The sequence below is a fragment of the Dermacentor albipictus genome, chromosome 6 (genome assembly GCF_038994185.2).
Source record: "Dermacentor albipictus isolate Rhodes 1998 colony chromosome 6, USDA_Dalb.pri_finalv2, whole genome shotgun sequence".
Classification (NCBI taxonomy): domain Eukaryota; kingdom Metazoa; phylum Arthropoda; class Arachnida; order Ixodida; family Ixodidae; genus Dermacentor; species Dermacentor albipictus.
Genome location: NC_091826.1, coordinates 5,729,476 through 5,743,477, shown reverse-complemented (window position 1 = coordinate 5,743,477; position 14,002 = coordinate 5,729,476). Strand labels below are relative to the sequence as shown.

General features: G+C 47.5%; 1 protein-coding gene across 1 annotated transcript in view; it reads right to left on the bottom strand.

Annotated features, from left to right (window-relative positions):
* Nucleotides 1-14,002, bottom strand: part of LOC135921791 (chorion peroxidase-like) — a 118,872-nt gene that overhangs the window by 81,591 nt on the left and 23,279 nt on the right. The window lies entirely within an intron of this gene.

The following is a 14,002-nucleotide window of genomic DNA, read 5'->3' as shown; positions in this document are numbered from 1 at the left end:
TCATTAGCGGAAACTTTAGCGATACCCTTGCAGCTAAATGTGTCCATTAATGCAATAAATGGGCTGGAAACCTTGACGCAAACAAAAGAGCTTGAGAGGAAGCCAAAAACCACGACACATGCGATGGAACTAAAACTGATTGGCGCAAGCAAGAGGCAGGAAGAGAGCTTTGGGCAGCACATTGGGTCATCGATACTCTTATTGAAATTAAGATGAACAAATGTACTTGCACAGGGTGCGTGATGCGCGTAAGTTCTATTGCGAGATTTTTTTTTCTATGCCGCGAGGTAGCTTTCCCGCTCACTACCCTCCGCAAAAAAAAAGAAGAAGAAAGAAAATGAACTGTAATGCGTAGGGCAATGAGCGATGATCTATTATAGTTACTGTGTGGATACCAAGGGAAAGGCAACACGGTCGTAGACGGTAGACAATGAAAGGAGGAAATTCGCAGGTACAGGATATGTGGAATCGCCAGACACACGACAGGGGTAATTTCGGGTTGGTAAAAGAGGCACTGCAGCCAACATAAAATAGCCTAATAAGAATGATGATGATGATGATGGCCTCCAATTGGCAAAAAAGAAAGCCTACATTATTTTAGCCGTCACGTGATGCTGGTGGGCTGATGCTTTCATAAAACACCAAGAGGTTGATTGATGATTGCGGTTCAACGCCCCAGAGGCTATGAGAAACGCAGCAGGGGATGGTCCGGATTGATTTGCTCAACATGGGTTACTATGACTTGCGCCGAAAGCGACAGTTTGCACCCCTCTCTGAACGAGGCCACCACGGTAGGGAGTCAAACCCGTTGCCTTGTGGTCTCAAGCAAAACGTAATGTGTGATAGGAGTTTGGACTATTTGAATGTCGCGGCCGAATGCGCGTGATTGCTGTGCGGCGGCGACGGACGAAGAAGAAGAGAAAGAGCCGGTGTCTTGGCGGAGACGGCAGCCATGCGATCTGCCTGAGCTGCCTGGGCTGGCCTTCCGAACGAGCCGAGCAGTCATCTACCCAAGGCCGGTGTTCCTGGGTGTGCTGGCAGAACAGGCCGGGCTGTCCTTGGTCTTCAACCGGCCTGCTCCACTGCTGGGCGAGCATCCGACACCGGCATGTTCCGGTGCAGCTAAGCCCTCCGAACGGTCTACCCTGTGGCGGGCCGACGTCCCGACCCTGCTGTCGTGCGAGTGGCTCGTCGTGTGCCGGGCACCCGCCCCAGCCTCCAGCACCTGCGCCACTCGCCGCTCGAGATTCATCTCTGCGCCTCTTCGTGCCGTGAGTGTGTGAGACCGACGCACTATCAGACGCCTTCCTACATTGACGCTGAGCGCGACGATACTTACGCGACAGACATTTATGAAAGGAACTGTGTGTGTGTTATAGTGTACGTTATCCTAGTCCCGTCCCCGTGTCATTAAAGCCTCTCTGTGTTCATTGTGCCATCCCTGTGTGCTTGAGGCCTGGGCCCACATCCTCCTATCACAAATGGCCCCTGTACCACCGCGCAGAGTCACTGAACTTATTTGAAATATCGTTACCTTAAAAAAAGAGGGCATCAATTATATTTAACATTAGAACGTTGTATGAAAACTCATTCCGTTTCCATGGCTGTTGGCATCTTCCCCTTGTAGGCGCACATTTCGCAATGATTGATTCACAATATCGAGAAGAGGAGGGGGATAAAACCACAAAAGCACATTGCCTGTTTGATTTGTAGAACATAAGATCAGATAACTTTGACTGGTTGACTTTAATGTCCGAAAAGTATACGGCGACTACGTTAGGTGCTGTAACGGATGACTGCGGATAAGTTTGACCTCTTAGGACTCTTCACGTTCACTTTAATCCCAGTAAAAAATTAGCGGAGACCGATGACACGATATCTTGCTGTTTGTGTAAAACGCCTGACAATTGGCCTTCCTGAACGTGAATCGCTATTACATGGCTGAAGTTAACAAAGCTTAAGCCATATTTTCGTCTAATTTGAACCTGTTAGAGTGTTTGTTGCATTAAGTGCACATTGCTAGGCGCAGAAAAGGTCTCTATGCCTTTTATACACAATACTCAGATGTCCTATGTCCTATGTAGAAGGACAGATCGTCAGTGTAGACACGTACCGTACTACTGTGTCTGTCTCATCGCAGTGGCAAGCAACTGACGTTTCTGGGAAGGCTGTGTAGCAGTGGCGAACTTATCATATGAGGCACACTCACGTGCCATGCGCAGTATACCACAGAGAGAGAGAGAGAGAGAGAGAGAGAGAGAGAGAGAGCTCTTTACTTAAAAGCGAGGCCGGCGCCATATTAGCCTGCATGCCACTCAGTTGCAGATAGTATAGAGGGGTAGACAAGCACTTTGGAAGAACGTAGAGAGAAAATGGCTGTGGCTTAGGTAAGGTTAAGCCCAGGATGCGAAGCATACTAGCCTTTATTTTAGTTGTTGAACCACTGTTTAGCCTGGTGAACTGCTGTTGCTTGGCTATATTTGGTTCGGCTAGACGAAGAAACAACTCATGCATTACTTCTTCGCCTTCAAGAGTGGAACGCGACAGCGTTCCCGTCGACCCGCCAAGGGGTGTAAGACAATGGGCTACAGGGCAGCGACTACGCGCCCCGCATTGGACGCGGTGAGCGTCGAGCAAAGCAGCGTTCGGCGCGGCAACGAAATGTGCGCCTGAGCAAGAGACGCACGCCTTAGAAACAGCGCGTTTCTAAGGCAACACCGCATTCACTAGAGGCGCTTTTGTACCGCTTTGAAGCGTTGTACTCGTGGCTCAGTGGTAGCGTCTCCGTCCCACACTCCGGAGACCCTGGTTCGATTCCCACCCAGCCCGTCTTGCAAGAGTTGAGCCAAAGCCACTTCTCCTCTGTCGTGACGTCACGGTGTCACGTGATTTCATGGTCACCGCCGCGCCTGAGGAGCTGGGTTGAGCCCTCGTAATATGCTTCGCATAAAAAGAGAGGAGGGAAAAAGAGGTTACAGGCCTGCGCGGAAAGCGTAGTGCACTCACAGCGTAAGCCACAGAGGAGCGCCTCAGCGGGAGCTGTGTTTTCGGCAGCACGCGCCAGAGGGGGTTCGTACCTTGCGAGGAGGCGCCATAACGCCCACCGAAGACTACACAGGTATCGAGGGTACGCGGCGCACATTGTGGTTGTTGTAGCCTGTCGCACGTGTGGCTCCTACCCACGATGGGGGATTGGCCAAAGAATGGGTGGATTATTCCAAATTATTATGGAGCATAAATTTCCTAATAAACTATGGAATTAGCATTGTATAGCGTAGGATTACCTGTGTCATATCCATTGAACCGTGGCACGTGGCACCACGTTGTTGACGACGATGATCTATCCCCTTTGAAATGAGGCGGTGCCGAATGGTCACCTAGCCTGGTTTAGTTGACCCATGCAGCAGGCGACTGCTACATGCAACTGCTACGCGTCGACACTATGCGGCGCGCAGCTCACATCGCGTCACAAGTGACATGATGCTACGCAAATGGTGATGATAACGATTACGAATATGATAATTATAATGATGACTTATTGGCATTCCCTTCGAAACGAGGCCGTGACAAACAGTTAACTAGCCTGCTTGATTTAATCAATTTGCCATACATGTTTTCAATTTTAGGATTTTTGCTGCGAAGCTCTACATGGATAGGGCATTTCCGCAAACAACCCGCGCACTAGCTCGTGGGCACGCCAGAGCTCGAACGCGCTCATCGTCGTCAGCTCCTTCCACAGCATTGCTTAAGGGCGTACGAGCCACTCATCGGCAAGAGGAAACTATCGCCGCCATCTTCAACAACAACTGCCATCATCAGCAATGGCTCGAGCATCGTTGTCTTCTTCCACACCACCGCTGGCTCGTTGATTGCTCCTCGGCACAACCGCTCGAACGTGCTCGTGCCTGTGCTCCCGTCGTCGTCTTATTCCACAGCAGGCCCCGCTGCCGCTCATCATTCCAGCGTAGAATTTCATTTCTCTTCTGCCGTCGTAACGGGGAGGCTGCGTTAAATTTCTTTTTATTTACGGTGGTATGAACCATTGCTTAAGGGAATATGAGCAATTCATTGTCTTAAGTGACGGACGCATTTAATAACACAGGTGATACGAGAATGTATGTGCATACCTATCGTCACTATGGCCACCGATCAGGACAGTAAATATGTTCATACCTTTGTTGAAAATCTTATGTCACCTCTGTGTCATGCGCGAAGCAGCTTTGCTGGTCATCCACTTTCACAGAGTGGCTCATTATTTTTTATACATCTCCCTAATCTTCTTTTCCTTTTCTTTAAGAGATATCGTGGCGTCAAGCCTGTGTGTAGCCAGAGAACATACGTTGCGAGACCAGATGGCAAATCGCTGAGGCTGATCGAACAGTGCAAAGCAACGTTGCACGATTGTGTCAAGGCGACGTTGTTTGGGACTGTGGAATTCGTCACTTAGTGATCCATCTTGCTTTGCGTCGGCTTGGTAAACGTGAAGTCGTCCTTAGCATTGTTGATGCGAAGACCATCAAGCGGCTCGCCTTTTGAGGGTCTTCGCGGCGAAGCTGCAGAGCCGCAGTTTCGGCAACACGCACTTTAGCGTCTCGGCGGCGAACCTGTCGGGCTGCATTGTCAGCAGCACCCACTAGAGTGTCTTCACGGCGAAGTCTTCTTGCGCCCTTTTCTTTAGAACGAACTAAACTGTCCGCGCGGCGCTGACGACGACCTGCGACTCGTGCTGCTCTCTGCAACGCAGTGGCACGCACGCGTTCGCACGGTTGCACCGAGGGGCGCCAACCAGCTCGCTATTCGCGGATTACGAAAATGCCCATGCAGCTTCGTTGTAAAGAAAATATGCGTGGCTCTGCTGTCGCAAACTCCAGGGAGCAGTGGGGATGGGTGAAGGGCAGCAGAGTAGTGCCAAACCGCACACAAGACACACGAGCGCCGGCAGCGCGTCCCCATGGCGTCCGCCAAAGGCGTCAACTACGGCGTCCGCGATTCGCGTGCCCTACGCCGTAATAGACCCCGCGGTTGGCGGCGGGAGATGAGGACATCCTAGCAGCCGCAGGAGAAGAACGCCCCTCGCCTGATCCCCGTGCCTCGCCCGCCGCAGGAGGACCTCCGCTAGGCTCCACCCATCCTCATCGCGTCGCTATGCTGAGCGATGCAATTTTTATACTCTGCTTTCACACTCTCTCGGCTATGTCTCCCCCAACTCGGCGAAGCTGCGCTCGTCAAGACACACCCAGCAGTTTCTAACAGCTCCATTGTAAAAGTGAAAGACGTGAAATTCTTCTGGTTACCAAGTGTGGGAGGCCTAAAGCTGACTTCATTGGGATGTCAGTAGTGCGATCATAAGTATAAAAAATAAAACGAGCTGATCGGTTCTGAACGAATTCTAATATAGCAATTAGCATAGTGTGAGTTGGGTCGCATTTGGCTGAAGCGTATTCAAACTTTGGATGGATTAATGTTTGATAAAGCATTAATTTAGGGCGTGCGGGTGCTTGGCAAAAATTTCGGGGTAGGCACCCAAAGTACAACTAGCATTGCTAGTGATGTAAGTTACGTGAGAGCACCACGACCAATTGTTGGTCATATAAATACCAATGTTTTTTATATACACTGACGTACTCGAGTTCGGTTCTATTCGCATTGTAGCCAAAAGGTTCAGAATAGTTTGAAGAACTCGAGATCGTCAGGCTTTTACACTTGGTTGAATTAAGGATCATTAGCAATTAAGGAACGCCTCAGGGCTCAGTCATCTCGCCAACATTATTTAACATCGCAATGATCGGGCTTTCTAAGGAGCTCGCGAAGATTCAAGGAATCAACCACACTATCTACGCAGATGACATCACCATCTAGTGCGTCGGCGGGAGCGACGGCCAAGTTGAAGCCGCCATGCAGAGCGCCATCGATGCAACCGAGCGCTTCCTCCGCCCCACTGGGCTCAGATGTTCTCCATCAAAATCTGAGCTACTTCTCTACAAGAAAAGACCCAGAGGTGGCGGCCATCGTGATTGGAAACCGGCGTCCGAAAGCGAAATACGGCTTTTCACTGGTGACGGGTCTCCGGTGCCTAGAGTGGACTCACTCCGAATATTGGGGATGTATATCGAGTCTAACGGTTCCAATGGAACCGCACTCAGAAAGATCACCGCCAAGACGGAGAGTGCTCTCGGCCTCATTCGGAGGATCGCCAACAGGCACCGGGGAATCAAGGAAGAAAATCTCATCCGCATTATACATGCTTTTGTTCTCTGCCACCTTTCATACTCGGCGGCCATGCATAATTGGCATGTGGCTGAGAGGAACAAGCTCAATTCACTCATCAGAAAGGTTTTTAAGCTTGCCCTCGGCTTGCCTGCAAGCACCCAAACCGAAAACCTGTTGAAGCTCGGAGTCCACAACACGCTCGAAGAGATTATCGAGGCACAAGAGCACTCACAGCTGCTCAGGCTATCCGGCACCCCGACGGGCCGCAAGATACTCGACGAGATGGGCCTCAATCCTGTCGACCAGTGCCCTGACGCCATTCGGATTCCCAGCGACATCAGGTCTCAACTGCACATCGCGCCCCTGCCCCGCAATATGCACCCCGCAAACAACGTCGGCAGACGTCGGGCCAGGGGTAGAGCTCTACTCGAGCATGTCCGCAATAACCACATTGAGGCAAGCTTCGTGGATGCCGCGGCATATGTCCAACAAGAGGCATTCGCCGTCTCCATCGTAGACTCCAATTCAAGGTTCACTTGCTGCGCTACGGTACGCACTTCAAGGCCCGTGGTAGCCGAACAGGTTGCAATCGCGCTGGCTGTGCTCGATGGTCGCAGAGAGGCAATATATAGTGATTCCAAGGCAGCCATTAAGGCCTACCAAACCGGTATGGTCTCCCCCCAGGCCCTCCGCATTCTCCAAAGCGCCAAAAGTATCTCTCCGCATTCTCTATTTTGGTTTCCCGCTCACTTGGGGTCGATTGAGGGTTCTCCCTCTAACCCTAACGAGGGCGCACACGAGGCCGCACGAGGACTCACTGACCGCGCCACCTCAGCAGTCCCTCAGCCCCGCGGTGAACCCTTGCTTACGTTTAATGAGATCACCACGCAATACTATCTGTCAAGACGGGTCTTCCCCCTCCCGCACCCCGCCTTATGTAGGGCGCGGGCGGTTACCCTTCGACTTTTACAAGCCCGTGCGTACCCTAACCTCGCGGTTTTTCATGCCATATACCCCGAAAGATACCCCAGTGCGGACTGCCCTGCCTGTGGACTAAGGGCAACATTGGACCATGTGTTGTGGGGGTGTGAAGCCATCGGCTCCTCCTTCAGCGAGGATAGGTGGGCTGCGCTCTTGGGCAGCCCCGAACTCAACGACCAAACCCTGGCCGTCCAGAGTGCCCGCGATCGGGCCATCAAGCTCGGCTTGGCGGTCCCTACGTGGGACTAGCCGGGTGGCGCGGGGTCTCCCCTGCGTCTTCTCTGGACCAAAATAAAGTTACTTCACTCACTCACTCACTCACTCACTCACTCACTCACTCACTCACTCACTCACTCACTCACTCACTCACTCACTCACTCACTCACTCACTCACTCACTCACTCACTCACTCACTCACTCACTCACTCACTCACTCACTCACTCACTCACTCACTCACTCACTCACTCACTCACTCACTCACTCACTCACTCACTCACTCACTCACTCACTCACGTGACAATACAAAAGAACAACAGCGTCGGCACAAGCTATCAATGAAGAATTGTTACGACTCCAAACATCGGTATAAAATTCCAGACATCGAACCAGGGCAGCTAGTCTTTGTACGCAAAGGACTGGACGGCTCTAAGTGTTCATTCACCGGCCCCTACATGGTGATCAAAACAGTGAAGCAACTAGACGTTCTGATGACCATCTATTTCGAAGCACCAGGGGACAAGATTAAATGTAGCGCCATCAGCAACATGATTCCATATTACCCAAGGAGGGGAGTCAATCACAGCCGCGGAGAGTGTCAAGTGCCTGATGCGGAACCTCCGTGGAGATAAGAAAGGCGACGACTGAGACTTGGGGTGCAAGAATAGAAGAAGAGGAAGTTCATTAAAATGGCGGACTAAGCAGACCGTCTCCCTCTTATTTCCTTACAACAATTATCAACAATTACATATGGAGTGCGGTTAGTCAGGAAGCATTCTGTCTACTTCAGAATTTTCGGGTCGATGTTTTATTGTGCCAAGATTAAAGTGCAACAGTTGGTTGGACACCCTGTCAAAGCCTTTTGCAATTTCCAAGAATATACAATCAACTAGTATTCTATTATTCAATGGTAGAACAACATTATGGATAAATGATAGGAGCCGAGTTTAGCAAGAATACTGCTTACGAAAACCATGCTGAAACTTGGTGAAAGACGAGATAGATTCCAGGAATCTCGTGAAGTTAGTATAGATTACATGCTCAAGCACTTTTTAGTTTACACTCGTTAACAATATTGGTCTGCAGTTTCAAGTATAATGTCGGTTACTAGATTTAAAGACGGGAATCACCTTTCCCACCTTTCAGTGCCAATGAGGGGCACTGGAGAGACTGGATGGAAAGTTACGATAAGACTATGAAGGGGTTCACATCATTGTTATTAAAAAAATTACATTTACCTTGTCAGTTCCGCAGCTAGACGAAAGCTTTAGAATTTATCATTCCTTCGGAATCTATTACGGGGACGGAAGAAAGCTACGGTTGCACAGCTGCAGCACTGCTAGCATGCACGAACAGGGAAAAAATCTTTCAAAAAACATCGTTTAGGACAGAACAGCATTCGACGTTGCGCAGAACACGACCATTCTCTTTTTCCAGGTTTGACTATTTTCTGAAGCTCAGGTGGCTTAACAGAGATCAGCAAGGGAAGTTCATTGTTAAAATATTCGCCCTCGGCATGCTTAATAGCAGAATCATACACGGACAGAGCTTCGCGATGTACGCACCAATGCAACTACAGTCGCTGACACCAGGAAAATAAGTCAATGAATGCAGTAAGTTAGGCATTGTGGTGAGAATTAAATCCCGAACGTTAGCTGACGTAGGGTTGACTGTGTGACTGGTTGAGCGAACCTAACAATCTAAGCATAAATTGACAAAGGAATTGTCCCCGACCAAAATTTTAGTAATGATAAGGCAAATACAGGAACAGTAAATACTAGGAAAATTGGAATCTCCTAAGAGGAACAGATGAGGAACAAATTGGCCTAGCTAATGAAGGAAGGTAATCTCGTAAATCCGTACGGTTGATGCGAGAAATAAAAACAGACATTCTCGACCAGATAAAATATATAGGTGGCAGTTTAGAAAGAAGAAGTTCGTGGTTGCGCCGATTCGAGTGGCAAGGTGAGAGACCAAGCATCTGCTACAAAGCCGAGCGTCGGGCGTTTTCATTTAATATCGGTCGTCTCTGTAAGTTGGGTTCTCAAGCAAGATGTGCGGTGGCTACACAGGAAGAATCAACAACTGCGGCAAGACTCCACGATGCCGCACTTGTCGCAACGAGAACTTATAGTCTGGCCGTAACGAAAAAGAAAACTTTCGTGTACGCAATTTTTAGTCGAAGTCGATCATAGAGAGTCTCCAGATGCCAGCTGACTCAGTCAGCTGATATCGTGCAGACCAGCTGACAGATTGCTCATCCATGAAAACATTTATATCACTCATTCAGATTTAATAAAATTCAAATTTCATTCAAATTTACTATTTCCCCAAAATGTCTGTGTCTTCGAAAAGCGTTTTCAAAGCGAGAAGTGCTCTTTTCTGAAGGCGATGGACCAAGTCTTTTTTTTAGTTTATCTCAGTAGTGAGGATCCTTGCAAACACTCCCCGTAAGCTTATTCTTTCAGATGTTTTCTTTTTTTGCATCTTTACATATAGCGCTTTTAGCTCTTACACGGACACTCCAGGCGCATTTCCGCCGTTGTCGTCAGCGTCGCCGTAGTGTTCCGCATAAAACATTGCACCGTGCGGGTGAAAGCGCGCAACGGCTTACCGGGTATGGTGGCTCCACATCGCCCGCGCTAGGGAGAAAGGCGGGCAGAAAGCGTACCGTGTTGCATCACACGCAAGGCACCGAGTAGCGTTCTACTCCGGCTGTGGCCGCGGGCCCCATAAACGATCTGCGATGGGGACAGAGTGCACCAAGTGCTGATAGCTTAGTGGGCGTTGTGTTCTCACCGCTTAGTTCGTGCTGAGGCGAGAGGCAGCACGAAGGTCAGTTCACTCGCTGCTGCTGCCACGCTTCCTCACGCGAGCGTGACAGCGAGTTTCCGCGGTCATCGAGTGAGATGTGTTCGTGCTTGCTTGTGCACCGCGCGTGAAACCGTGCTCGTTAATTTATTTAGTAAGCGAATGTTTACAAATTGATACAGCCGATAAAGCTACTATCGTTACTTCAAAGAGCTAATACTTTGCTATAGCAATCAACCTTTCAATCAACCTTTAATGGAACGGGAACAATAACTGTTCGCGTTCCATTAGAACGACATTCGGCCGTTCCACTCTAATCTTGCCATTAAGGCATCTTGGTGAGCCATTGAAACAGAACAAGTGGCCATGTGGACATGGCCAAACGAGCTCACATAGCACCAAGAGAGTGCAGTTTCTTTGTTAGTCCTCGTAAGCAACGCGCTACGTTCTAATATTTCATCCTTATCTTAATCAGTGAAGTGCTACTTGATTGAACGCTGCTTTCGACCGTCATGGTTGTATTGTTCTTGTTTTATTTGTGTATGCACGCCACACTCGAAAACTTGAACAATAGTTTTACTTGCCATCATTCATTCTTGCTGTGCTGAATCTCGACGGAAAAAGATCAGCATTGTTATTTAAAACAAATATCTCGCTTCCGTCCACGCGTCCTCTTTCTTTTTGTTCTCTGTAGACATAGGCATGAAACTAAAAATGCCGTTAACAGTGGCAGTATGTTTTTAGAAGTTCAGTTCAGGTTTCCGGTAAGTATGCCATAAAATGGTTTCCTGCATCGTAAATGTATTCAGCAGGTGCAGATAGACTTCCGAGAAATCAAGCAATGTGTAGGGGTATTCGATATAAATATATACCAATAATTTTATGTGATCCGGATGTACTTGCTTTGAAAATGAAATTGAAAGTTTCCGGCTGTAAGAGAGAAATTCGTCATATGAGTCACCTGAGCGGTACTGTTTTTGGGTGAGCACGAGCCTACGAAAAATCCCAACCAACTAGAGGATAACAGCTTCGCTGTAAAGAATTTGCCCACCAATAGCATCAAATCTTTTGGAACACAGAAAATGCCAGAAATAGGAGTCTATGGCCTGTGAATCACTGCGTCGACAAGTCCTGTATGCATTGACCAGTGGTCTAAAAACGTGTCCCGCCGACATTGGAATGCCTATCGAATACTCCAACTGCACATGCTCCATCGCAACGTACACTCGCATACGATACGGAGAACAGACTACGGGCCACAGGCTTGTCAAAAGAGAAAACACGATCTATTCTTAATTCATACAGACAAACTCAAATCGACGAGTGCACTGGAGAGTGCGTAATGCCAATTTCGTACTGCAATCCTCAGTTTCAAGTTACATTCATAGATGGAGAAGAAAATCGTCTTTCTTTCTTGCGGAATTTTTGGTTCGTATACGTTTGATCAGGCGCGTACGCACGTGTCATATGAGAAAGCTACTGTAAATCAGTGCGGTAACTGAAATAATGCTTTAAAACAATATCAAGAATTTCCTAGAATGTGTTATTCTTTGTTAAAATCACGGAATTATTCTTTAAACATCTCCACTGAATATCGACACCACGTCAAGCGCGTAATTTACCACCAGACAAGCCTTGATTCTGCTAGATCTAGAGAAAGAAACGCTTAAATGGCAACCCTGACACACAAACAAGCGCACACAAAGAGCGAAATGTAAAGCACTGCTCTCCGAGACTATTTCTGCAATTGGGGCTGTGTCAGTGCCGCAGCGATCGTTATGTTTATTTTACCGCGCACTGTGTGCCGGAACTTTCACTGGCGTGTTCGTACATGGGTGCTAAATGCCATGTATCCCACTCGCTATAGGGCCAACTTCCCTTGGTGCGGTGGCACACCCACCCTAACACATATAACCTGGGAGTGCACTAAGCGCCCTCATAGGCCAAATCGCAATAACACAGTGAAGCAGTGGGAGGCACAGCTCGCCCGTTCCGACTTGGCAGGTAAAAAGTCCTTCATTAGGCAGGTCAGGTATATATATATATATATATATATATATATATATATATATATATATATATATATATATATATATATATATATATATATATATAATTTCTCCTTTGTTGTCCTCAGTGTCGGTGTTTGTTGGCATGTTACGATATGACTAATAAAAAGCTGGCTCCACGGTTATCCCCTTTCTTCTCGTTTTATATATATATATATATATATATATATATATATATATATATATATATATATATATATATTGGTGTTCCCTATATATATATATATATATATATATATATATATATATATATATATATATATATATATATATATATAAACGAGAAGAAAGGGGATAACCGTGGAGCCAGCTTTTTATTAGTCATATCGTAACATGCCAACAAACACCGACACTGAGGACAACAAAGGAGAAATTATTTGTGCGTAAAAAATGAAATAAAGAAACGATAAGTTAATGGAAATGAAAGTGCATGAAAAAACAACGTGTCGCAGGTGGGGAACGATTCCACAACCTTTGCATTTCGCGTGCAGCGCTCTACCAATTGAGTTACCGCCTGGAATGATCCCGGTTGTGGGATCGTTCCCCACCTGCGGCAAGTTTTTTCACCCACTTTCATTTCCATTAATTTATCGTTTCTTTATTTCATTTATTAGGCACAAGTAATTTCGCCTATGTTTTCCTCGGTGTCAGTGTTGGTAGGCTTCTTATGATACGTATATATATATATATATATATATATATATATATATATATATATATATATATATATATATATATATATATATATATATATATATATATATATATATATGTATATATATATATATCGTCAGCATAAAGTGTAGAGAAAGAAAGCGCCCACTTTACCGATGGAAGTGACACAATATTACGCCTCCCTCTTATAGGTCAAGTGGTGTGAGGCAGCAAAGAAGCCCAGACAAACGACAAATCAATCGAGAGTATTGCATTAGTCGCTCAGAAGTCCTTTTGTCTACAACGTTTGAAACTTTGAGCTTCACGAAGACAGTGGAACTTCTGACGTCATGGTGTGGTCATGAATTTAGGTGCATTTCCCCATATATGAGTCCCCTTTATGCAAATATATCAACGAAAGTAGCTCGACTGAACTTTCGTTTGCTATTCCAATAACGATGTGATATGTATTTAAAAAAGATGACAACCATTCTGCTCTGTGAAGATGGAATGCCAGCGAAAGCTGACGACGGTCGAAGCTCTCAAACGAAAAGCAAAGCGCTTTCGCTGCCATTCCATCTTCACCGAATGGAATGGTTGTCATTATTGCGTTGCCAGTCTGGCGTCATTGCTCGTTCGGAGGCGCCCGGGCTCGCGATTGTCGTTTTCGTTGAGCATAGCGGGAACGTACTTCGTCGGTGGTCGTTTCACACCGGCGCCGTTTACATTCATGTTGGTGTTCCCTTCGGCGTTCCTAGTACGCATGTTGTTCTTCGGGTGTACGCAATATACGTGTCCACCCCTTCGATATCGCAGCTGTTTAATGGGTCACACCCCTTTAATCAGTGGCTGATACCACCATAGACGCGGCCACCCAATTACGACGACAGAAGAGAAGTGCATTCTACGCTGGCATGATGAGCGGCAACGGAGCCAGCTGTGCAAGACGACGACGCTCGCGTCATCGCTGATAATGAAAGCTTTTTGCACTATGGAGCCAGCTGTGGAAGATAATGACGACAACGAACGCGCGAGCAATGGCATTAGCGCGTTGGCGTGT